Source organism: Ambystoma mexicanum, chromosome 10 (assembly GCF_040938575.1).
Source record: "Ambystoma mexicanum isolate Mex_15411 chromosome 10, UKY_AmexF1_1, whole genome shotgun sequence".
NCBI lineage: Eukaryota > Metazoa > Chordata > Amphibia > Caudata > Ambystomatidae > Ambystoma > Ambystoma mexicanum.
The window spans coordinates 299422304-299446221 of NC_090932.1; the positions used below are offsets into that span (position 1 = coordinate 299422304).

General features: G+C 46.5%; 1 long non-coding RNA gene across 1 annotated transcript in view; it reads right to left on the reverse strand.

Moving 5' to 3' along the window:
* LOC138491378 (uncharacterized) overlaps positions 1 to 23918 on the reverse strand; it is a 265842-nt gene that overhangs the window by 83339 nt on the left and 158585 nt on the right. The gene's annotated exons all lie outside the window — the stretch shown is intronic.

The following is a 23918-nucleotide window of genomic DNA, read 5'->3' on the forward strand; positions in this document are numbered from 1 at the left end:
AAGGTATTCCTAGAATAATCTGAAACTGAGGGGCCTTGATCACATCGAACACGATTTTCTCATGGTGTCCATCTTGACTTACTAGCGTCACCTCTTGAGTGGTATGCGTTACTGGCCCGGAGGCTATCTCCGTACCATCCACCGTAGTAATGACGTCCTTTACAGCCGTGGGACAAAGAGTTAGATTCATCCTCAAAACCATTTCATGATCCACATAATTGCCGACGGCACCGCTGTCGACGTAAGCTTCAATTGCATGTAATCGATCCGGATTATCAGGGCTAATGAGGACCATAGGTATCACGAAATGCGAGGTCACGGAACTGGTTTTCACGCTCGGCAAGAGGACCTCTATTCTTGTCGGGCGAGGTCGTTTCCCTGCTCAGAGTTTGTAACTTTGGTAACTGCAGCTCCTACTGCCTTCTTGGCAGGTTTCACCGGACAGTCTCGAAGAAAGTGCCCTGAGTTTCCGCAATAGAGGCATAATTGCAACTGTTTTCTCCTTTCCCGCTCCTTTTGTGTTAGAGGACCTTTCAGACCCCCTATTTGCATGGGTTCCCCGGAGTCTACTCCTTTGGAAGGAGTTGGCGGTTTGGAAAATACTCGAGCATCAAACTTGGAACGATCGGCCTTCCTGTTCTGCAGTCTGTGATCTATTTGAACGACTAAGTCTATATAGTCCGAACAATCTTGTGGGGGATTCACTACTTGGGCTAACACATCTTTGAGCTCTCCACGTAGACCTCTATAAAACAGCGTAATCCTTTTGTCCTCAGGCCATTGAGTTTCCACTATCAGTCTGTTGAAAGACGCAATATAAGCCAAAAGGTCTTGATTACCTTGTCACAACGAAAGAAGCTCATTGTCCAAGGCCTGCCCCTGTGAATGTCTTGCGAACAGTTTTTCCATACTGAGCTGAAAAGCTTGAAAATCATGGAGGACCGGATCATCTTGATTTACTAGAGGGATCGACCAGTCTGCCGCATTGCCACTAAGGTACGAAAGCACGAAAGCTACTTTAGCTTGATCAGTTGGAAAGGCTGCTGGCCGGCATAAGAAATGCAACCGGCACTGATTGATAAATACTGCAAACCTCTTTGGGTCACCAGAAAGTCGTTCGGGCGGAGCCAGAGGTACATTCCCAGGTAGGTTGATCTGCACTGGATTCATAGAGGATGTAGAAGGAAGATTTCCCCCAGATGCGGGTAACGGGGTCTGTCCGGCTTGTGACTGTAGCAATTGTCTAGCGAGATCATCTGTTCGCTCCTTGGAAATAATCAGTTCCCTTCTTAGAGCGTTCGTTTCCTGACGGGCTGCATGCACTTCTGCCCTTAGTTCCCCAAGTAACTGGGCTAGCTGGTCGGTATCCGAGGTTTCCATAGCGCCTGGACGGGAGTTTTGTGGTAGGCTTTGCGTTCTGTAACGCTCACCTGATTCCCGTAGAGGCGCCGGTCTTGACTGGGCGTATACCGTATCTTCAAAGGTGATGTATAACACACGGCTGGCTCTTTGGGCTGGACCTCTGTGCACTGTATGTCTGACTTGAAGGGTAAGATGTCTGCAGATAGAAAATATGGGATTAAGGAACTGGGTTATTGAATGTCTCTCTCTTCCTCCCTTTCTCTTCTCCTGTAGAACCCCAAAGGTTAACGCTCTCACCTTAGGTAAGTGAACGCCGTGCTCTCCATCTGCCTCGGGGCAGGGTGCTGTAACCAGTTTCTTCACTGGATAAGGGGAGCAGGCCTCTTGACTTCAGAGGACTGCTGTCCGTCGTTTACTGCACGAACGGTAAGTTTCGAGTAATTCTAATGTCTTTAAAGTCTTTAGTAATGATGTTTCTTGTTTTGCAGGGTTCCGGCGATGGCGGATGACGGGCTGAAGTGAGTTGAAGATGGAGCCCGTGCGATGAATAGAAGCGCCTGGAAGCACGTAAGTAAGCGCTTGTTGCCTGCTTCACGATGCGCTCTAACTGTCTTTTTATTTTGCAGGTACAAGTTCGGAGCGGCTGCAGGGTGCCGGAATACCCACTGAGTTAGATGTGGAAAGGAGTAATAGCACGTGAGTATTAAAGTTCCCCAATGTCTTTAAACGCACCTTGTTTTGTCTTTCAGATGCCGGAATGCAGTGTGAAGCGTTGGTGACAGCCGATGGACCAGGTAAGTGAAGAGCTGTCACTGAAGCCCGTAATGCTAACCTGTTCTTTCTTGTCTTTATAGGTGTTGCTGAAGACTGGATTCAGGATGGTAAGCCTTTTTCCTTAGGCCCAGGATCAGATGCAGAAGACACGATGAGCGTTCTGCTGCAGAGGATGCAGAATAACGCAAAGCAAGATTCATCCATCGGGTGTGGTTTAAATAGCCTCCTGTAGTGCTTAGGTATCTCCTTCCACAGCCACGCCTAGGTAAGAAAAGAGTTCCTGCTTTCCAGAAGAGTTCCAGTGTTCTGAATCTAGGGAGTGGCTCCTGCCCCACCCAACAGGAAAAGTAGTTCCAAACAGAAGAGGATCAGAGGCTCAACTGGCAGGCAAGTAAGCAGCATGGTCTGCTGCAGGTAAGTCCACCCAAGCATTATGAGCCCGGCGCTTCCAGCGCTGGGACTGGACATATTTATGAGCCTGGTGCCACTGGCGCCAGGACTGGGTCCAAAAGGTCCCAATTGGGACTGGTTGGCACTCGGAACCTGGGTTATGGATCGGCTTCCAAGGGAGTTGGGAAAACCCTGACCTTTTGGAAGCAGAGATCATGACAGAACCTATACTGTTAAAGACATGCAGAAGTTCCTCGGCATCTGCAATTACTGCAGGGCATGGATATTAGACTATGCCGCCTACACACGACCCCAAATGCAAGGGCTAAACGAAGCGTAGAAAGACAAGACACCCATCACAGGGACTCAAGAAATGCACACTGCCTTCACAACACTTAAAGAACTAATACGTACAGCCCCAGTTCTAGCCACACCTGATTATGAACGGGAATGTGTCCTGTTTTCACATTCAAATGAAACACGGATGACAGCAGCGGTGATCTAGAAAACATCATTGGGTCATAAGCCACTGGCTTATTACAGTGGCACACTTGATTCAGTAATGCAGGGGCACTTTGCATGCGAGCAGGCCCTTGCAGCTGCCACCTTTGCAATAGAAAAAAGTTCAACAATTGTTATGGGATGCTCCATCACATTGTTTGTTGAACACTCCCTGTTTGCTATACTTGAACAATCCAAGTACACACTTAGCACTCAAAGAGCATCAGCATATGAAGTAATAATATCAAGCCCAAATGTTCACGTAGTACATTGCAAAACAGTGAACCCCCCAACGTTCCTCACAGAGCAATGCACGGTAGAAGATATGCAAGATCATGACTGTGCCACTTATGAGGGAGAAGGGGACAACATTCCCAAAGCTAAATGCATTAGAAGAGGGGGAAGTGTTCTTCGTAGATGGGTCAGCATCCATATGCCCAGAAACTGGCGGGAATCATGTTGGGGCAGCAATGGTAAGGTTGAAAGAAGGAGAGTATGAGATTCTGGTACAAAAATGTTTACCAATGCATTTGTCTGTCCAAGCAGCAGAATTAGTAGCACTGATTGAGGCGCTGCATGCAGCAAAAGGGTGCCGAGTAACAATCTATTCCGACTCAGCATATGTCACCACCACAGTACATGCTGGGTTGTCGTGTTGGAGAAGAAGGGGATTCAGAAGAGCTTACGGTTCCCTAGTACAGCATGCTGAATTACTGAATTAATTAATAAAGGCACTTGCAGACCCATCAGTGGTGGCCCTAGCAAAATGCCCCCATAATAATGATGAAATCTCATTGGGAAATGCAGCGGCGGATGCCTCTGCAAAACAAGCAGCTTACTTCCAAAAACCACTGAACACAGAGTGCATGTTAAAGTGTAAACAAGAAGAGCCCACGGGAGAAGAATATAATACACTACCTATAACACAAATCATTGAGCTGAGCTTCAAAAGAGAGCACCACCCGCAGAACAGGGGCTATGAACAAAACAAGGGTGCAACCAGTCTCCCACTGATCTCCGATGGAGACAGGAGATGACAGTGAAAGTAGTGATGCCTGTAGAAGTTTTGCAAGTAGCGTTCCAACAACTGCACTTTCCAGCTCACACCTCGAAGCAGCATATAGCAGCCAATGTCAAGGAGGATTGGTTTATTCCAAACCTCCAGGAGTATCTTACCAAAATGTCAGTGGAGTGTACCACATGTCAAACATTTAATTCAGGAATGACTCTCAGGACCCTACGAGGAACATTATCATGTCCCGTGGGACCCTTCCGTGAACTGCATATTGACTATGCAGACATGGGGGAGAGATGCAATGGAGCAAGATATGTGAGTCTGGTGGTCTGTCCTTTTTCACGTTGGGTGGAGGCAGGGCACTGCTCCCACCCAGACGTGAAGTGTGCCGCAAACATTTTGGTGAGGTAAGTGTTCCCACATTGTGGAATATGTGACGTCATACGATCCGACAACGGAACACAATTTGTAAATGATCTATTGAAAGAGGTGATAGCATTATTGGGAATAAAGCATAAAATGTGCTCAATTTACCACCCACAAGCGACTGGGGTGGTGTAGAAAATCAACAGCCTCCTTAAAAGCACATTTTCCAAATTATGTCACACCCTAAAAAAGAACTGGGTCTATTGTTTACCATTGGCTCTATTCCAATTGTGCACACAGTCCAGAAAAGACCACCACGTGTCCCCCCATGAAATAGTAACTGGTAGACGTATGCAAACCCCACTGTCTCCAGTAAGGAGAATGTCAGATGCACACAGAACAGCTACAGTGTTGGGGGAGGAGTTCAAGGAATACCTCACATAACTCACCAGAGCAGTAAGATGCATTGCCAAACAAATTGCCCCACCATTTACAAGAGAGAGTGAAACAGACACTACCACTGCTGCCGCAGATAGCCCAACAAGAGCCTGGAGAACTAGTGCATGTCCATAGCTTTGTGAGAAGGTGGAACTCGCCAAGATTCCACAGTCCATATGAAGTAGTGTACTGTACCCCTTTAGCAGTTAAAGTGAAAGGACTGAAATACTGGGTGCATCTCTCAGATATAAGAAAAGTGCAAGATATTGTAACGCCAGAGACATAACAAGAAAATGAAAGAGAAGCAGCAGTGCCTTAGAAACTTTATGAGAAAAACAGAAATAGCAGACAGACAGACAGACTAAAAGGCACAGATGTAAATAAAAAGAGTAAAAGTCACATGTACATAAAGTAAAATATGACATTGTTAGCCAGAGTGTTTCTCTCTCTCTCTACACCCTGTTTCCATGTTTTTTCTGTCTCTCCGCTCTTCTCATATTTTATTCAGTCTCAAACTTTTATTAACCCTGTCCCATTATGTTCCTCTCTATAGGTGCCACAATGGTGGAGAGAAGGTCACTTGCAACAGAAAGAAATGAGATAGATAGCAGTAGGAATGAAATAAGTGCCACTAGGGCATATAGTTATATGTGTGGCTTACATTTCACAGCCGTTGTTTTTTCAGTAAAAATGTTGGGATTGGGAATTTATTGGGGTGCATCTTTTATTTGGGGGGATAAACAAATAGGGGGAAGGGAGAAAACTAATACAGAAAGGGGGAAGACTGATAAGGGATGGGGTAAAACTAATATGGGATAACGGAGTATCTCCAAACCTCACCAACCTGCACACGAACCACAGAAAAGTAACCTAACAGCCTGGGATAGTAGTAAATAATGAAAATGAAAGTGTGATGATTATAGAAAATGTCGGGCCATCCATCAACCCCTACTATGTTTACAGTACTGCAAACTACCTCACAACCAAACAAGATACCTACCTCAAGTACTGATTAAATGTATACTATGTTTCCCACTGGAGTTCCAAGTGCCCTTCCAGGTTCCCTATATTGGCAGCTTAATACTGACGCTACTGCAGATGTGAACACTGGCATTTTTCCAATTTATCGTGTGAAAACTGTGAATGAACACAAACAACTGGGGGTCTCAGATAGATGGTTTAAAAGGTCATTAGCTAAACGCCAATCTCTTCTGTCAAAAAGTAGGAAAAGAAGGCAAGCAAAACAGTATAAGTATGACGCATACCATGGGCTACGGTTAGATAAGGTAGAAGAGCTCCGCCATCCGGACCTGTCTAACAAATGGTACTTAGACATGAGTGCCACTGGAAGACAGGCAACAAATGGTAGCTGCTATGTATGTTCACTGATACGTCATGGGTCAGGTACGCCTAAGGTTTTAGTGCCTCAAGAAACTCCTTTAGTGGAAGCCCAACGTCTCATCCACCTCGCACTGTGTAGAATCAGGAGCACCTTCCAGGCACACACAGTGAAGATGCAACTGCTTCCGCCAGATGAGAGAATCTGCAAAAAGAAACCTGAAGGTGCAACATGTTTTAAGGAACCGTTTCTAGAAAAAAAGGGACAATGTTTGCAGAAAATAAATGGCAAAATGTGACGGTTATATGTAAAGCGGAAGCACTCCGAAGTCTATCAGATGAGAGACTACAATGGATGGAAGACACATGTGCCCAGACATGGACCCAACACATCACAAAGCTGACATGGGTCAAAGCCCTTGAAAAACCGATCAAGATTCAACATGAAGAAAAATATGAACTTTGCTTACATGGGGAAGGAAAAGTGCCCATGGGTTCAAACACACGGAGCAACAGAACCCTCGTCATCCCTGATCTGAGAAAAGGAACTGCTGCCTTAATGGACCACTACTGGGTGTGTGGAAAACAGGCATAGTTGCACCTCCTGTCATCATGGAGGGGCTATTGTGCTCTGGCAACGCTGCTCTCAGCACTGCTGGTGATACCAGAAGACCATGTTAAGGGGGGCATGGGGCCCAACGAAGAGCAACGGGCACCTCCACCAACAGAAGAAGCACCCCTCATCTTCGACATACTCTCTGAAGACAAACTGCAGGAACAACTGTCATGCAAAAAGAGAGGATCCAACTACCTCTCTAAAGACTCTTCCAGCCTTCTGGCACAGATCCCCGATGAATACAAACTTTTCAACTCAGCAGAGACAGTTTTTGCATCACTGATCCCCAGCATCCATGCACGAGCAAACGCCAAATGGCTCCAGATCGCCCGCTGGGAGCTGATCCAACTGGCAAATGATATAGAGGAAGGGTTCTACGTCATCAAGGTGGAACTAAGAGCACTGAGACTAATGACAATGCAAAATCGCTATGTGCTCGACCTCCCCACAGCTATGGAGGGTGTTGTTTGACGAAAAATCATGAGTTCATGTTGCACATTTATACCTTCTTCAGATGCAGAGAACGGGGCACTGTTGCACATGATAGCAGCAGTGCACAACCTCAGAGTGAGAATGAAGAAAGACGGAGGTGTGCAACAAAATGACTGGTTCAGTATAGCGTTCGACTGGGTACCATCATGGCATGGAACTGTAATGAAAATGCTGATCCCCATCATCGTCTTCCTCCTGCTGATCTTCTTTGTGTGCCAGTTAGGGGTTTGATGTCGTGCAAAGGCAATTCCTAGTAGTGCGATGATGATGGTGACTATTGGTAACAAAAATAGTAATGATAAGGTGCCTCATGATACTAGGGAAGCTCAAGCACAAACAGAAGAAAACGATGATCCCAAATACAGCATGGTGGCCATATACAACACAGGGGACAAGGTAGACAACTATTATCACACTACTATTAAACAGCCCCAGGATTTGAGAAATTATAAAGAAGTATGGGTTGACCTAGATGGGGACTGTATTTACATGACATGCACTCCTGAGGAATATGCACGGCGTAGGGGAAAGTCTGAGGAGCGTGTGTGGAGTCTGGATGCCTATAAAAGGTACCCCCACCTGGGATGAAGCAGTGAGGGGGGCTGAAGAACGTAGACAAACTGGGCAAGGGTATTCATTACTTTAGGAGTAATGAAAGGGGGAATGTTGGAGGAGAGGTGGTAATTTCTGCACCTCCCTCACCATTCCTACAGCAGAGAGGCCACGTGTGAGCTAAGGGAAGAAATGCCCCACCCCCATGATGACAATCCACACCTATTCATATTAGAGAACAAACAAATAACCAATCTTTGTCACGGCCTAGCAACTCCATTTTGTGCTGCACCAAACTCCATCTTGTACTAGGGCCAGAAATGATTGCTAACCACGGCTCTCCCTTTCTCAGTGCTGCGCACAGACAGCACAAGCCACCTACGCCTCCCTCCAGCCCCACGCAAGCCCTGTTCTCACAAAAGACCAGCCATTCATTGTTGCAACGTTTAGTATCACGTCAGATGAGCTAATTGCACTGTGTGAGACCAGAGCAGGCCACAGCCCATGTGCCCATTCATCTCCACTAACCTGTCCATGCCCCTTCGACCCCCACCCCGCCAGGCCACGGTCCATCAGTCCCTCGCCCCTCTGCTCTTTGATATAGATACGCATCTGGCCCCTGCAGTGACCATTCCAGGACACCCACCATAGCCTTAATCCCATGCACCAATATATCCTCCCCAAAAATAACATGTCCATCTGTATCATGAGGCATCAGGTAGATCAATCCTACAGAGGGGGACACCTGGGAAGAGAGCCCCAAGCTTTATGGACTGAGAGCAGGGGTCGGAATGCTAATATATCTGTCACTGACCTGAAAGTACCCCCATTCATGCAATGATATTATGTTCGCCATTATTCTTATGTAATCAGTTCCTGTTGATAAGCTTAGTTAGATAGCATTTGTTGTGCCTCTCTGGCCTGACCTTCACCTTGACGATGAGCCCATTTGATCACGTGAACTGTGACTGACGAAGATACACCAACTAATGGGACCCAGGCATCCCATATGGAGCTGGGATTAGTATATGCTCCCAGCCAATTGATTCTGTTTGTTTGTTACTTATATGTGATGTCATTTCATGAAGCTTGGTGCCTTTTTAATGTGCTGCCCATGTATCTGTTGGCAGAGTGCTCTCGGGCAGCAGAGTTCTTTGCTTGCATTTATCTTATATACATTTGTTTTACTTGCACTTATTCTCTTGGTCTCATTCCTAGCGGGGTGTGTCCATTATTTTGGCTCGGCTATTACGTGCTTGTTGGGTGTGAGCAGAGGCATAGCTTTGGGGGGGGGGGCTAAGGGGGCTATAGCCCCTGGTCTGTTGGTTGTAGCCCCGGATAGAATCTCAGGAGCTACAACCAAAAGGCTAGCTAGCCCCCAGTCCCGACAGTTACGACATAAGCGTAGCCCCAGGACTTTTCTAGACCTAGCAACACCCCTGGGTGTGAGCCTTCACGTGCAAAACCAGGGCTTTTGGAAGGAGAATCCCCTTGCGGTGCCTGCCATGCATTCCTGATGGTTGCTAGGGATGTTGTCAAGACATAAATCAGGCGCATGCAAAAGTCTAGGCTGGGATGCCAGGCCGCCACTTTTACACTTTGACAGAATATGGTGCTTTTAAGCACGGGAGAACAGTTTGCTATTTTTGCATTCACCTCAGAAACGGGCACAAAGTGAACTGTGTTCTTGGAAGTGAAGTACACCCTCCATGCATGAGGCGGAAGAGACGCTGAGCACGCTAGTGCCAAATCAAAGAATAAAGAGCAACACAAACTGAAAAATCAAACCGTTTCTAGCCGCCGAGAGGACCACCTGAGAAACAGGGAAATAATAACGCAAGCAGGAAAGAAAACACAGGCGCCCTCCATAAGAGAAAACCTGCTTTTTTGTTGTGAAATAAATCAAACATTGTTTCTTATATGGATTTAAATTGTGACATTGCTTGTTGTAACGCAAAATATGCTAACGGGAAAAATAATTGATATGTTACAAAAATATCTCCTATTTTTAAAAGAGCACATAATTATGAGTTGGGATATTTACCTCATGGCATGGAATACATAGAACATGCTGCATAAGTAACTAACCCAATGTAGGCCTTTGTATGTACCCCATGCGTTAAATATGCCATGCACTCGTAACTCCTAATGAGTATTGAAATCAAGTGATATTTAAAGTGCCATATGTTTTACTCTACCCACTTACTCATAACGAGGTCCCTTGTATTTTCACCGACAGGGCTCCGGTTCCATTCTACTTGACTGTCATTTGTTTTTTAACCTGCCTTCAGTCCCTAAGCACAGGGCTGAGGCGTCTACTTCTGTGTTGCACTTGCATATTTCTTGGACGAGCAGCAAAATGCTCATATCTATCTGCTACCGCTTCATGAAATCTGCCACTCACAGGCTTTGTTTATGTCTCTGAAAGGGCAGGATTCGCTGTTTAGGTCAGAGACGATTTATTTCAGTCCTGGGAGTTTTCTGGTTCCTACTCCGTATTGTGTGTTTCTGTTTTCATTGTGGTTCTCTCGTGCATTTTTAATATTTTCCTCTAGGAGGCAGTGCTGTTTAATAAATACAATTGCATTCATTTATTGTTCCAGAATTTTTCAGTAAGTGATTTGAAAATGGTATCCTGTTGTGCAGCTCACCTTAACTCTCATTAAGGAAAGGTCAGTATAAAGTAATGCTGGCGATAACAAATACCACCCATTACCTTGGATAACACTGCCGTACATGCATCTGCAGAACTAATAATGCAAGGGCAGCATTGATTGCATTACTGCTGGCAAACTCCATTTTGGGACACAATACCCCATGCGATAAAAAGCCCAAGAAATCCCAACTCAAAATGGTATTGTAAAAATAGGAAGTATTTCAAATACACGCTTTTACCGTTAGCATATTTTGCAATGCTTACTAATGCTTGGAATTACCGTCCAAAAATTAATTGCCATTTAGCTGCTCATAAATAGAAAAAAAAACATAAAAACCCTAATAAGCTGCTGCAGTGTGAAGAATATGTCTATCGTGACAGTGCACGCTGATGTATTTGCGTCCTCGGCGGGTGCGGGAGCCAATCAGGTTACTCCAAACCCGTGCTGAATCTACCAATCAATGCAAGCCTGGGTTTGGAGCAACCCGAGTGCTCTGTGCACCCACCCTCCACCGGCGCTACAGGTTTCCCTCCTTTGCTGACTCCCGCCTCCAAATCCAGCCCCTCACCCCCTGCCACAATCCAATTTTACCTTACATGGGCTGCTCCACCCGGATCCCCGCTCCGCTCCATCACCTTGGCTTCCTGGTAAGCAATGGAAATGGAAGAAGAGCCGTTAGACCAACACCCCTGCCCCTCCACCCAGGGGCGTTGCTAGGGGGGGCTAAGGGGGCTATAGCCCCTGATCTTTTGGTTGTAGCCCCTGATAGAATCTCAGGAGCTACAGCCAAAAGACTAGCTAGCCCCCAGTCCCAACAGTTCCAACATCATCTTAGCCCCGGGTCTTTTCCAGACCTAGCAACTCCCCTGCCTCCACCCACCTTATGTGGAGTGCTGGGGAGATACTGGTTGTTGCATGGCACCCCTGTAAGGGGCCATGGTATCTCCCAGAGTGTTTTGGTGTGGTCACGTGGTTACCCATGTGACCAACTTAATAAAAGGCCAGAGCCGCTTCCGGCTCGGCAGTCTGACCACCATCCGGCTCCAGTGTCGTCTCTCAAGCACCATGCTGGTGCTGCACTTCATGTGTTGGGCCCAAGGACGGGGCCTAGCACGAAAACGGTGCCCCTGCCGGGCAACGCCGTCCCTGGGTGATCCTACCGCCATGTGAGCATGGCTAATGTGGCGACCCCGGCCTGGGTGCCACCAGAGCCGGGGCCGCTGAGCGCCAGGTGCCGCCGGCCACATGCGTAGCTCCGGTGCTCCGGAGCGGGCGAGGTGACCCCCACCCCTGAGTGCGCGCATGATCGCCGCCCCCAAGAACCCTGTCGGGTTCTCCCTCAGGAACTCTCAGTTTACCTCAGGAACTCTCACTTTGCCTGCAACTGAGCCTTATCTCACCCTGCCTACAGCTGGCTCACAGACCACTGGGGTCCCTCTTCTGCCTCTGAGAGAATTCATGTTATAGAATTGGGAAGGGCTGGATAATTTAGGGCGTCTGGCTTAAAAAGTAAACACGTTTTGAAAAGTGTACTTACTTGTAAAAGAGTTGGTTGGAAACTGCCCTCTGTGAGTTAACAGTTACAATAACAGTTATTACTTACCTTAGATATGTTCTGCCATTCTGAAAAGTAAATGTAAAGTCTTACTTTCCAGAGAAATTGTTTCGCCATTCTAATAGTAAGTAGATGTCAGGTTAAATTACTCACTTGTGAATTGGTTGTGCCTCTTTCTAAAAGTAATGCTGTTGGTTTTACTTTACTATTCCTGTTACGATATAAATGTATGAGTGTCCCCAATTGGGGCTTGCTTCCCCTGACTTGCTGTTAACCTGTACAGAATAAGTCGGCCTGAGGTTATACTGATCCTGAAGTTGCTGATAGCTCCTTTTAAAGGTATATAGGTTTTACTTACCTTGAGTTAGCTGTGTGCCATCCTAAAATAAGTTAACAGAGTTAGTGCTAACCTTAGTCAGTGTTCCACTGAGCTGAAAAGCAGCCTGTAATTGTATATTACACCATAAGGTCCACCTCCCCTAGTATAACTGGGTGTTATCCTGAATCAGAGTTGTAGGTCTTTACTGTTCCATGAATGAGTGTTCCACTATTCAGGAAAGTATATTGTCCAGTGGACTTACTAAGTGATTTCTTGCTGAGCGTCACAGTACAACTGGTAGGGTCTACTACCCTTGTATTACTGAAGGTGATCTAAAAGTAACTATTGGTTTTTACTCCCCATTAATAGGTGTGACCTATTGAAATGTGTATGATAAGGTTTGGACTTCCCTAGAACTGCTGTTAGGTATTCTAAATAAGGTCTTATGCTTTGGTCTGTGTATCGTCAATCATAGTGGTGTGTTTTTATAAATGTGTTTATGACTCTATGACCAGTACTTACCCTAAGACTTAACTAGGTATACATGTACTTAAAATAAACCTTTATTTTGTATGATACTTCTGGTTGTCAGTGTTTCTATTGAATCCTTGGTTTACTACAGGTTCCATGTACTTTCCTACAGCCCTCTCTCCTTCCTAAAATAAGCGTGGATGCTCTGTCTACGCTACCATATACTCAGATGGTACAGCATTATACTAAGAGTGCAGTCTTGTACTGTCTCAGTTAAATGGTTTTAATAAGCTCTTAGATGGACTTCAGAAAAACTGTCCTAACACCAGTGAGGAGGGAGTTGCAGTAGTCAAGTCGGGATCCAATTACTGCTCTGGCTATGGTTAGGCGGTCTTGTGAGGAGAGGAGGTGTTTGGTCGCATTCAAGAGTTTAGTGGTATGAGCTGCTGATGAGGCGATTGGGTTGACAAGGCGGGTCATGCAGAGGCTAGAGTCTAAGTGGACGCCTAGCGTTTTGACAGTGAAGGAAACAGGGATAGTGCAGGCATCAATAGTGAAGCAGTGGAAGGCTGGGTCAAGTTTGGTAAGGCGTGGGGGGGGCACTATCAGGATTTCTGTCTTGTCATCATTAAGACAGAGCTGATATGTGGCCATCCAGGCTTGAATAATGTTATAGATTCTATTGATGTTGTTGGAATCTTGATCATTGTTCCCTGGAAGTGGGGATGAGGATTTGGGGATCATCGGCATAGTTGGTGTACGATATACCCAGAAAATCGAGATGGTTGAAGAGTGGTTTTATATAGTTATAAAGTCGGGAAGACACAAGAACCTTGTGGGACCCCAGAGGGAACTTAAGTTGGGGGGGCAGCAGCGCTTCCCGCGTAGACACAGGCTATTCTGTCTGCAAGGAATCAGGCAATCCATTTGGTGGCCATAGGGGAAAAGTTGGTGGCTGTGGTACGGTGATGGCAGAGTGTTTGGTGATCAACCAGATCAAATGCTGCTGAAAGGTCTAGCAGTAGGAGGGGGCTAGGTTGCCGGCATCACAAATATCGTCAAGTTGGTTTTTGAGGTCAAGGAGGGCAGATTCTGTGCCAAGACCTGGACGGAAGCCAGATCTATGTGGGCTAAGAATGTTGTGTTGTTCCAGGTAGGCTTGTATCTGGATGTAAGCAGTATGGTACAGAATCTTTAGTAGGTAAGGGACAGTGGTGGTAGGCCGGTAGTTGGTGGGAATGGTAGGATCAAGTGAGGCTTTTTTGATGAGTGGGGAGATCCAAGCTTCCTTGAGATTGGGGGGGTATTGAGCTGTTAGTGAACAAAGAGTTGACAAATGCAGTGATGATGGGAGTAAGGGCTACCACAAAGTCCTTGATAAGAGGAGCTGGGCAGGTGTCACCTTAGCAGTGTGACAGGAAGAAAGCAGAAGGTGGTATCAGAGGAAGGGGATGGGGAGATACTGGGCGCAGTATTGTGAGTCTTTGCAAGGATAGATGCTCGATTCTTCTCAATTTTTACTTAGACGGTGGTAATCTTGTTAGTGAGTGTATCGTGGATAGTTTGGCACCAGGTGTCATCTTTGGTGTAGTTAGCAATTGGTGTGAGGGGGGTTTTCGAGCTCACATAAGATAGAGAAACGTTCCCGTGTTTGGGATTGGGCTTTAGAGATCATGTAAGAAAGGGCAGTTGCTTTAGCTGTAAGGATGGCTTGCTTGTATTCCTCGGAGAAATGGAGGAACCTAGCTCTGTTGGCTGCTTTTCTTTTTTTAACTTTCTTTATTGGTTTTTTACAACAGTCAGTAAACACATAACGAACAGGCCATGTGCCAGCCATGAACGCTCTCCTCCCCCTCCCTTGCCACCGCCTTCCTCCCCCCGTACTTCACATCTTGTATGAATGAACGTGGCTCCCGTTTGACAAGTCACTTTTTACACGTTGTCCGATTCGTTGGGGCTGTGAAATGGAGGTGCCCTTTGACCATTGGCCTGGGACAGGGTTTGTGAGTCCGAATCGTCTGCGGATGATATCAGATAAGCTATATATGTCCCCCAGATGTCTGGGGGTTGTGCATGTAGCGGCAATGTCTTGATGAAGCTGGTTTCTACATCTTGGCAGTAAGTAATGTCATTCAACCAGAGGTGAATACTCGGAGGAGGGCCTCTTCCCCAGTTGCAGGCTACTCGCCTTCACGCCAGGACTAGTAGGAGATCTGTCAATTTCCAGGTTGTGCATGGGAGGTCTTTGGTGAGGCCCAACATGGTCAGTTTTGGGTCAGGTGGCAGTTCTGTGCCGATTATCGCAGACGTCTTCTCCAACATTGCCTTCCAGAATGTGGCCACTGTGGGGCAGGCCCATGCTAGGTGTAGGAAATCGGCCTCAGGGCATCCACACCGATTACACTCTGTGGATATCATTTCTCGCGGTGCATGAAGTTTCGCCAGTGTGAGATATGTTTGATGCAAGTAGTTGAAATGCGTTTGTTTGTAGCTCATGTTAATTGCCACTTTTTGGGTTAGGTTTAATATGTAGTTCCAGTCTCGCTCCGCAATCGTGGCGTTCAGCGTATTTTCCCACCTCTTTTTAGCACCTTGGTTAGGAGGGTTGGATTCGGGCAACAGAGACTTGTAGATGGAAGTTATTAGGCGGCCTTCTCCCTGAGCTTGTATCATGTTATCTAGTAGAGGCCAGACTGGAGGTTGTTGTGGAAGGTTGGGGAAGGTGGTCTGTAGTGAGTGCCGCAGTCAAAAGTAGATAAAAACATCCAACGCATTATTGCCTCCCATAGTTTGAGCTTGCTGGAGTGAATGAAAGGTTCCTTCCGGAAATAGATCGTTCATTGTGTGGATCTGTAGTTTTTCTAACCATTGATGGAAGACTGTTTTCCCGGAGATGGGAATTACTGGGATGTGCTTGACCGGGAGGAGCGAAGAGTATCTGATTAAAATGCCACTTCTTTTCGCTATCTTCTTCCAGATGGAGTATGTTGCGTAAACAATGTTCAACGGTGTTCGAGGGGTTGGGAGCTCGCTGAGAATAACTGCTCGTAGTAGATGAGGGGTCGCAAGGGCTCTTTCGATTTGGACATGCGGTCTAACAAAGTGAGTAGTGTACCAATGGCTGAGAAATTGAGCCTGGGAAGCCCAGTAGTATCTCTCCATGTCTGGGAGGGCCATGCCTCCTTGTCTCACGGGGAGGGTTAATGTGTTGTATGCAACTCTTGCTACTTTCCCTGCCCAGATTAGGTCTAGGATCATACTCTTGACACATTGCAGAAATCATTGTGTCAATAACAGGGGAATGTTCGAAAAGAGATATAGGGGTGTTGGTAGAATTAACATTTTGACTAGTGACACTCGTCACTAGTCAATTTTGGATTTTGCCTATTACTCTTTCATAGTTGTCACGCAGAATGCCCTCGATGAGTCTCGACATGTAGATGCCCAGATACCTGACTTGTGTGTGTTGCCATTGGAAGCCGTAGTTGTCAACAAACTCTGTGGTTGAAGCGGTTAGGGGGAAATCACTGATTTAGAGTTGTTGACTTTCAGCCCTAAGAAGTGGCCGAATCTCAGTACTGCCCGCATCACTGGGTTCAGGTTTTCGCTGGCATCCCGGAGGAAGAGTGCGACATCGTCAGCGTATAGTGATATGATCAAGTTGTGAGGGCCGAGGGAAAGGCCATGATGGAGATGGTGTAATCTGAGGTGAGAGGTTCCATCACCAGGGCGAACAGTAGTGCAGACAGTGGGCACCCTTGTCTTGTTCCTCTTTGCAAGTGTATGTTTGTTGAGTGATTGGTTCCTAGTATGATGTTGGACGTTGGCTGTTTATATAGAAGGGAGATTAGTTGTATAAAGCGTTTTCCCAGGCCCATGCGTTCTAGGATTGCGTGTAGAAAGGGCCATTCGACTGAATCAAAGGCTTTTTCAGCATCCAATAGTACCGCCGCTGCTTGACTGTCCGGGTCGAGGCCCTCCATCACACCAAACATTATCCATATGCCGAACAATGTGTTTCTTTCTGGGATGAATCCCGCCTGATCTGCTAGGACCAAAGCAGGCATCAGAGGGAGTAGTCTTTTGGTCAGTATCTTCGCTAGTATTTTATTATCTAGGTTGATTAGTGATATCGGTCTGTAGGACGCGCAATTGTCTTTAGGTTTATCAAGTTTATGGAGGAGGATTATGTTGGCCGTATAGAGTGTAGGTGGTAGTTGTTCATTGACCAACGCTTCATCATAGAGCTGCAGCAATAGTGGCGCTACGAGGTTCGCAAAGCATTTATAAAATGTGCCCGTCAGTCCATCTGGGCCTGGTGCTTTTGTGTTTGGGAGTTCCTTGATTGTTTCGAGGATCTCCTCTATGGTGATGGGAGCGTTGAGCGGCTCTCTAAGCTCGGCGTCTAGCCAGTACAGTTCAATTGTGTCGAGCTATTGTGTTAGTTCCACGGGATACGCGGTATAGTATGAGTTGTACAGCTTCTGGTACTATTGGTGGAATATCTCAACAATATCCTTTGCAGCATAAATGAGGTTACCGTTGTTGTCGATGATCGTCTCAACCATTGTAGGTTTTCTGTCTGTGGCTATGAGCCGGCCAAAAGTTCTCCAGGTTTTTGCCCTTCGCCGTATTGACGAGTCCTGTGATGGCTAGTTAGGAAGTTTGATTCTCTCTCGGCCGGGACTCTGAACGTTTCTAGTTCTTCCTTAAGTTTTGCAAGAACCTGTGGGTTATCGTTGGGTATGAGTGAGCGCTCGAGTTCCTTGAGGCGCGACTCACATGTGGTCAGTTCTCTGCGTTTTAGCTTAAGAATCCCGTTTTCTTTTGTTAGGCATATCCCTCTGACAAAGCACTTCAGAGTTTCCCAGAGTGTCCCCATGGAGGGCACTGACCCCTGGTTGATCTCAATGAAGGATGTTATGTCCTTTAAAAGTTTGTCAGCAAAGACCTGATCTTGCAGGGCTCTGGGTTTGAATTTCCAGTGTGGTCTTTTGTTGGCAGTTTGGGGTGGGATGCACTCCAGGAATACTGCCGAGTGGTTGGATAGGGATCTGGGCAGTATTTGGCAGTCTCCCCATTGCAAGTGGTGTTCGGCTGACACAAGGAGGTAATCTAGTCTTGATCTGGTCTTATGGACCCAAGAGAAGTAAGTGTATTCACAAGCTTCCTGATGTTGGCACCTCCATACATCTGTGAGGTCCAATGCTTTGCATATTTCTTTGATTTGCTGGCTCGCTTTGTTGTGGGGTAGTGTATTGTTGTGAGACGTGTCCATGCAGGGGTCGAGAGGAGTGTTGAGGTCGCCTCCCCAGATGATAGTGGGTCGTGAGCCCGTTTCTAGGTCCGTCAACACCCAGTCAAAATTGTTATGACCTTCAATATTTGGACCATATGAATTTACTAGAATTACTTCTTCACCATCGATTATGCCGTGCACTAGTAGTGATCTCCCTTCTGAATCTTTTTGAGTTAATTTTAACCTGAAGTTGGTGGTTCTGTTGATTAAGATAGCTACGCCCCTGGCGTATGAGGAGTAGGAGGCAAAATATCTGTGGCAGCCCCGGTCTTTAGCCCATAGGTTTTCAGCAGTGGGACACAGATGTATTTCCTGGAGAAGGGCTACGTCAATTTAATGACGCCGCAAATATTGTGTAATTCTCCTCATTTTAGCTAGTTGGTTGCTGCCTTTGATGTTCCATGTAGCTAATTTGAATTTTTGATCTTATTTCAAAATATTCGCTGAGTTTGTGTGGGTCATCTTGTTTATAGGTTTCAAATCGTACAATCATTGGGCATCGCAGGCGGGGACCAGGACCTATGGATGTGGGCATCAGTGGGATGGTCTGAGGCGGGGCCGGGTGCGAGTCGGCCTGTTGACGGCTGGCGCATGTGGAACAAAACTGACTTCCCCCAACTTGGTGATTTCTAACTTGAACATGGTATTCTCTCCCAACACACGAGCAACCCCCAAGCTGCTCGTACTTCCTTTCCCCACCCTATAACATTTAAGTGGTAAAATTTAACTTTTGTTGTGCAAGGGGCACTGGGGGCTTCCCAGGGTGCGTGGCCTGGGGGGATTTCCCCTTAGTATTGCGTTCCGGTGAACTTGCTGTTATTTGCTGGTTGTCCTTCCCCTGGTGCTGGCTGACTACGGCGGGTTTCTCTGGGCTCTTTCTCTCTGGGCTCGTACCTGGTTATTATTCAGTGTGCTGCATCCTGCTTGGTCCAGGTACCCGCCTGCTTCTTTGGGTCTCTGGAGGAACTGGATTCTCCCGCAGTGTTGCACTTGGAGTCGGGCAGGGTAAAGCATAGAGTAGGGTATTGGGTTATCGCAGAGCCTTTGTTTGATGCTAGTGAAGGATCTCCTCTGGGCTTCAATGGCCTGTGAGAAGTCCGGGTAGAAGTGCACAGTATCGCCATCGTATTGCAGCTCGCCTTTCTCCCTTGCAATTCGGAGTATTGTGTCCTGATCCTTATAATTAAGAAGTTTTGCTACAATTGGATGGGGAGGGGCCCCTGGTACGGGTTTTGTCGTTGGGATTCTGTGGGCTCTTTCAATGATGAATAGGCACGAGAGGGCCATAGTCCCGAAAATGTTTGTACTCATTGCTTCTATATGGTCGTCCATTTTCGTCTGTAGATGTTGTTCTCGCACCCAGACAATCCTGATATTGTACCTCCTGGAGCACCCCTCTAAATCTTCGTTGCGTGCGTTAGCTGTTTTCATCTGGGCTTCTAATGTCGACACTCTGGTTACTAGGGCCGTTGCGCCATCATCGAGGTTGGGCACTCGTCGTTCTACTTCATTGAGGCGTTCAGTGTAGCTGTCTAATCGATGTTGCAATTGGTCCACTTTGGAGGAAAGGCCATCCATTTGTTGTCGAGGTTCCCTATTCCAGCTTTTAGTTCGAGCAAAAGTTCTCGGATCCCCGTGGACTGAGAGCCGTCGTCTTCTTGATTTGCCTCATAGGTCGGGGAGTCTGCCCGACCATTCAGTCTGGGTGTTTTAGGCGCGGTGCTGGCTTCAAAGTGCAGCTTTTGCTGTGATTTGTCCGTCTTTCCCATGTTATGTGAAAGCGAATATCCGTGTGTACTTCACGGTTGTGATTAGGTAGGATTTTGGGCCACGGATGTGAAATTAGTGATGGATGGACTGCCTTTTGCGCAGTGTTTACCCCCACGCTGAAAAGTATTGCTTTCGAAGAGTGGTGTTCTTTGTGGCTATGGAGGGTAGGTTGAGTGATGGGCACCCTTCAGTTGGCCAATGCCCCTCTGTGACTTAAGAGGTGTGTAGGGGCTACGATTGGATGTTGATGGTACTGCCGTTAAATATTGGATGTTAACGTGGTGTGCCTGTGCCTTTGAGATTGGTTGTCCCCTCTTCGTTTGCAGTGGATGTTGCTGATTGAAGTGTGGATTGCCCTCCGGGCTATCCTGCCGGCTCTGGCTAAATTCGAGATTGGGAATTCTCTGGTGCTCTCCTCACTATTTCGCGCCTATGGATGTGTACAATTAAGGCAGTGAGGTCGGGCTCGATTTGCCATGATGATGGTCTATCTGCTCAGTATGTTGATTGGCAAATAGTGGCTTCTTCATGTGCGTACTGAGCGCGGGAGATGGTGTGTTGCTTTCCCCTTACAGTTATTAAATTTACATCGCTGGCTTGCGCTGTACCTGTGAGGTGAGCTGGGGACCTTGTTCCTCATTGTCTGTGCCCGCCGTTGTCTCTGACTGTCGGTTGTTTTGGTTGTGTGCATGGATCTGGGGGCTCGAGGTTCTGTTTTCGCTTTGCTGCAGATCCTGGCTTTCCTGCACTGGTGCTGGGCTCTGTGTCGAGTGTTCAATGGCGAAAATGGTGAGTGAGGTCGGCCGCTGGTTGCTGGGGGTCCCGCACCCCCTTCGCCAGTGTTGGAGCGCTGCATTGTTCTGGGCACCGCCCTGCCTGCTCCGCCCGCCCGCCCGCCGAGTCCGCATGCTTCTCCGTTGTGGTCGCCCAGACCGGAGCGCGGCTCTCAGACCCATCTGAACATGCGGCGAGGGGGCTTCTGCCCTGCGCGGCTCTGTCACCCACCTTCTCAGTATCCTTGGGGAGGAGGCGAGTACGAGCACTGCCTGGCCCGCTACTGTCGAGGAGAGGCGCGCTCGCGTGTCATCACCCCTCTGACCGAGTTCCGTGTGAGCTTGGTCGCTGCTCCCAGGCCGATCGCGGAGAGGCAACTGGGCGCCTGCGTGTTGTCTGGGCCTCCCCTGTTTTGTACGGTTGCAGGATGTGATTTATATTGCCACAGTCACCGGGTTCTGTTCTGTTTCAGCCGTTACTTCTGCTAGCCCATCAGCGGTGGTAATAGATCAAGGATTAGGACGGCAATCCTCTGTAACGGCAGGATTAGGCAGGATTCAAACAGGGCTGCGCGGGAGCTCACAGAGGAGCGGCCATCATGGTCGACTCTCTAGCACCCTCAGCTCTGTTGGCTACTGCGTGTGATTTGGGCTAGCTGGTTTCAATGGTGTGCTCCTTGGGCCATATGACTTAGAGACAAGGTGCAAACCAAGAGTTTATATGTGCTGTTGGTTTGTCTCTGCATAGCATAGTTTGAGAGAGGCGATGGCACCCATGGGTGATAGGAAGGCAGTATTGTAGGTGTTAACCAAGTTTGTTGTATTAGAAGGAAGAGAAGTTCATGCGAGGGTGCGCTCAGCTATGAGGACGGGGAGGAGTCGTTCTTTAGTGAGGTTACAGGAGCATCTTATGATCGCAGGAGGCAGAGGGAGGAAATTAGTTGCTTGGGCAGAGTTAATGAGCACCATGAAGGTGATAAGGTGATGGTCAGACCAAAGATTGAGGGTGATGGTTATGTTGGTTGTGTTGCAGTTCAGGTCTGTAAGCCAGTCTAGCGATCTTCCTAGTCGATGTGTTGGGCTACAGACCCTTTGTATGAAGCCAAGAGAGGCTAGGAAATTGGCAATTGAATGTGCATCTTTGTCAGATGGGTCACTGAAACCCAGGTTTAGGTCTCCCAATAGGAGGGCTTTGGATGTGGGCCTAATACGGGTAAAGAGAAGCTGAGCAAGGTCAACATCAAATGATTTAGTTGGGCCAGGAGGGCGTTAGATCACATGAATGGTGATGGTGGAGGTAGGTGATAGTGATAGCTTGGTGCTAAGCAGTTCACAGGAGGGTGGTGCATTGGAGGAAATGGTTTGTGGGGTCATCGTGTCTTTATAGATGAGGGCAACTCCACCACCTTCGAAATTACAAAATTACGAAATTACCCCGGCAGTATTTACTGCCACCTAGTCAGTGAATTAATGCATATGATTTAAATCTCTATACTGTCAGTACACTTTGCCCCATTTTATTTTCCCACTTCCTCCTCACCAACAGGTTGTCACCCCATCCATATTGAATTGTAGTGTATTGTATTCGTTATTTATATAGTGCTCTTTCACCATTTGTATGGCCTCAATGCGCTTTCTATATTCCAAATCTTGAAAAACTGGTTGCTCTGCTTAGCATTGTTGCTTTTGTACAATCTCTTTTCGAAACACTATGTGACTTAAGAGAAATAAATACAATAAAAACAAAAAAATGCAATAAAACAAATTCTATACCAACATAGTACATACATAGTACATGTAAAATGACCATAATGTTAATAAAACTCCTTAAAGAGACACTAATAGAGATAGAGTATAGAACCAAGGGAGAAATGCGATATAATATAAACAAATTATAGATGAAAAAGTGAAACGATGGAACTTTAATCGGAAAATATTTTGGAAATAGAAAATCGCAAAAGTGTGCAAGAGATGGTAGTTTTAACATATATGTATGATGAACTTCAACAGTACTTATTGAAATTTCCCTCTACCGTGATAAGACGTACGTTTTTACTTTGACAGATGAATTTACTGCCTTGTCTAGCGTTATTAGGACCGAGGTTTGGCATCGCGAAAGAAAAGCGCAATTATCAAATATGCAAAAATGAGGATGAAGTGGAAACTACAAGACATATCTTTACAGAATGTAATAAATTGGTAATTTGTACTGTAAATATTAGGAGAAATGTGACCATTCTGTTAATATGGTAAAATCAGGGGTGGACTGGCAAGGGGGCAGAGGGACAATTGCCCCAGAGGCCGGTCGGACTGTTGCTCCTGGTTCAGAGATCCAAAATGCAAAATAAATAATTGAAAAAGACTAAATCCTTCAGAATCTAGCCTGCTGCAAAGGAACTGAGTGCTGTAAAGCCTGCCCAGATTCTGTGTAACTGGGGCGAGGCATTTGTTTTGATTTCAGCAATGTTGTAGATATGCCTGGCTTGCCTCCACAGTGAGTGACAGGGACAGGGGTCTAGGCTGCAGGAACTCGTTCATACCGACAAGTGGCAATGTATGTATTTAAATAACAGATTCTGTGCCACTGGATGGTAAAGTTGGCACCATTGGTCTGTTACAATCCAAAGCAGCCTATTATAAAGCCTGCTTGCCAACAACATATGGGGTCCATATATTATTAGAGTTTGTACTTGGTTGGATTCTGAATGAATGCTTCCCCTATCTTCTGGTGAATTTCTTGATCCCCAGTGTGTTCATACAAAAAGATTTAATAGTACCCATGGATGTTACTTATATAGTGGTTGTAGAAAAGGTTGTTGGACTGTTTGTGGTACTTATTTTTGGGCAAAGTTGAAAAATACACATAGAAAGATGTAATATTCAGGTATTAATTAGAAGATTATAAACTAAGGGGGTCATTCAGAGTTGGGCAGATTTTTTAATAACGTTGAAGGCAGTTAGCAGGTCCTCCAGTGGTAATTCTGAAAATTCAACCTACTCAAAGTTTACCACCAGCAGAGGTGGCATTTCTGGAATACCTCCAGTGCTCCTTCCGAAATACCACCACCAATGGGAGTAATGGAAAAAGTTTTTTTAAAATATTGTTTTCAGTCATTTTCAGTATCAATGTGAAAGGAGAAATGGATTATGTACAGTAGTGGCTCATAACACTTCTGTTGATTTTCTTTATGCACAAAAAAACATGTTTCACTCTACTGAAGGGAAGCACC